We start from the raw sequence: 3,187 nt of genomic DNA on the forward strand, positions 1-3,187 counted from the left end.
CTTATTCTTTGTAAGCCTAGTACTTATTCTATCGGTCTCTTTTGCCGAACCGCTAAGTTACGGGGACGTAAACACACCAGTATCGGTTGTCAAGCGATGTTGGGGGTACAAACACAGACTCACAAACACACATATATATATACATATACATATATACGACGAGCTTCTTTCAGTTTCTGTCTACCAAATCCATTCACAAGGCTTTGGTCGGCCCGAAGCTATAGTAGAAGACACTTGCCCAAGGTGCCACGCAGTGGGACTGAACCTGGAACCATGTGGTTGGTAAGCAAGTTACTTACCACACAGCCACTCCTGCACTTATACTTAACATTCTTACTGGGAAAACCATGAAATTTAATTTTGCAATTAAAGGGCTATAGGTATTTCTACTTCATATTTCAAAAGAACATAATTAAACTGTGTGAAAAGATTTTATTACCAAGAGAGATAATAATTGCATATATAACATGTACTTATATGATACATATATATAATACAAAACCATATTAAAATAAGAATCCCACACCAAGGAAAACACAAACATGAACATAGGTGCAGGAGTGGCTGTGTGGTAAGTAGCTTGCTTACCAACCACATGGTTCCAGGTTCAGTCCCACTGCGTGGCATCTTGAGCAAGTGTCTTCTGCTATAGTCTCGGACTGACCAAAGCCTTGTTAGTGGATTTGGTAGACAGAAACTGAAAGAAGCCTATCATATATATGACAACCGATCTGGTGAGTTTACGTCCCTGTAACTTAGCGGTTTGGCAAAAGAGATCAATAGAATAAGTACTAGGCTTACAAAGAAAAAGTCCCGGGGTCGATTTGCTCAACTAAAGGCAATGCTCCAGCATGGCTGCAGTCAAATGGCTGAAACAAGTAAAAGAGTAAAAGAGTATAGAAAGAAAAAAAGAGAAATTAAAAAGGGGGAGAAAAGAAAGAAAAGAAAAGAAAAACATCAATTCAATACAAAGGGCCTCAATTAGTCATGCACCACAAGGTTCAATGGAGCCTACTGAAGCAAGCCAACATGCTGTCAACATGGGGTTAAGGCTTTGGAACAGCCAAGCACCCTCACAGGCATTACTTGATACTAAATATTCTATTAGACAGACTGACTTATTAAAGAGAAACTTGCATGAAATTAGCTTATGATACAAACAAATCTAGTGGTATTGAAGTGGTATCTAGTGGTATCTAGTGGTATCTAGGTATCAAGTGGTATTAGTGCTGAAGAGAAAGATAAAAATAAAGAAAATAATAATTTACAGTCGACGGGATTAGTTAATTCATTCAAACCCATTTCTTGATTGATACTTATATTATTGACCCCAGGAGAACGAAAGGTAAATTTTACTTATGTCTGATTTGAACTTGGGATGTAATTAAATACTATAAATCTTGTATAATAATTTTACCGTCTTACACTCTAATGGTTTTGCCACTTCACTACTATGACTATGATTTATTAAATATCTGAGATTAAGTATTACTCTTTTACTCTTTTACTCTTTTACTTGTTTCAGTCATTTGACTGTGGCCATGCTGGAGCACCGCATTTAGTCAAGGAAATCGATCCCAGGACTTATTCTTTGTAAGCCTAGTACTTATTCTATCGGCCACTTATGCCGAACCGCAAAGTTACGGGGATGTAAACACACCAGCATCGGTTGTCAAGTGATGGTGGGGGGACAAACACAGACATACGATGGGCTTCTTTCAGTTTCCGTCTACCAAATCCACTCACAAGGCTTTGGTCGGCCCGAGGCTGTAGTAGAAGACACTTGCCCAAAGTGCCACGCAGTGGGACTGAACCCGGAACCATGTGGTTGATAAGCAAGCTACTTACCACACAGTCACTCCTGCGCCTATTGTTAATAACATTATCATTTTCTCAGTTTATTAACCTCAGTTTTACAGTTGAAACTATCCTCATATTTACATGTTCATTGGAATTCAGTTAGATCTCTATTTATCATTACATGTCTTATTTCTGAATATGTAAATACATCATCATCATTGTCATCGTCATCATCATTTAATATCTCTTTTCCATCCTGCCATGGGTTGGACAGCCTGACAGGAACAGGTAAGGCCAGGGGTTTGCACCACGTTCCATAGTCTGTTTCGGTTTGATTTCTATGGCTAGATGCCCTTTCTAACACCAGACATATGTACATGAAAGAATGTAGTTTAGCCCCAGATCAATCTTGATCAAGCAGAGATATAATCGATGTTCAAGTTGTAAAGCCATGCTCATTTTTCAGGGAGTGTATCTAGGACCACTTTTCTGAGTGTGCTCCCTTCAAGTAGCAGGGCATGTGATATGAAAAAGATTCAGCTGTTATTTCTAGCAGTTTGGGCAACCTCATGGAGGCAACTGTTGACTCTTTGTGAATTTGGTCTATCTTTTTATCTTTTACTTGCTTCAGTCATTAGACTGTTGCCATGCTGGGGCACCAGCCTGAAGAATTTTTAGTCCAACAAACTGACCCGAGTACTTTTTGAAAGCCTGATACTTATTGTAACGATTTCTTTTACTAAACTGCTAAGTTACAGGGATGTAAATACACCAACACTGGTTGTCAAGCAGTGGAGGTGGAACAAACACAGGTACAAAGTCACACACTGATGTGTGTGTGTGTGTGTGTGAGAGAGAGAGAGACAGAGAGACAGAGAGACAGAGACAGAGGCAGAGAGAGACAGAGAGAGAGAGACAGACAGAGACAGACAGACAGACTTCTTTCAGTTTCTGTCTACCAAATCCACTCACAAGGCTTTGGTTGGACTGAAGCTATAGTAGAAACCACTTGCACAAGGTGCCACGAAAGGGACTGAATCTGAAACCTTGTGGATGGGAAGCAAACTTCTTACCACACAGCCACTGCTACACCTATGATGTTGTTTAAGCTCAGGTCACCCCAGAACATGTATGTGATTGGGAAGGATTCTTCTGGATTGAAAATAGTAATAATGTATAATTAGGCGTAGGAGTGGCTGTGTGGTAAGTAGCTTGCTTACCAGCCACATGGTTCCGGGTTCATCCCCGCTGCGTGGCACCTTGGGCAAGTGTCTTCTACTATAGCCTCGGGCCGACCAAAGCCTTGTGAGTGGATTTGGTAGACGGAAACTGAAAGAAGCTTGTCATATATATGTATGTATGTATATATATATATATATATATATAT

This window comes from Octopus bimaculoides, unplaced genomic scaffold (genome assembly GCF_001194135.2).
Source record: "Octopus bimaculoides isolate UCB-OBI-ISO-001 unplaced genomic scaffold, ASM119413v2 Scaffold_53600, whole genome shotgun sequence".
NCBI classification, from domain to species: domain Eukaryota; kingdom Metazoa; phylum Mollusca; class Cephalopoda; order Octopoda; family Octopodidae; genus Octopus; species Octopus bimaculoides.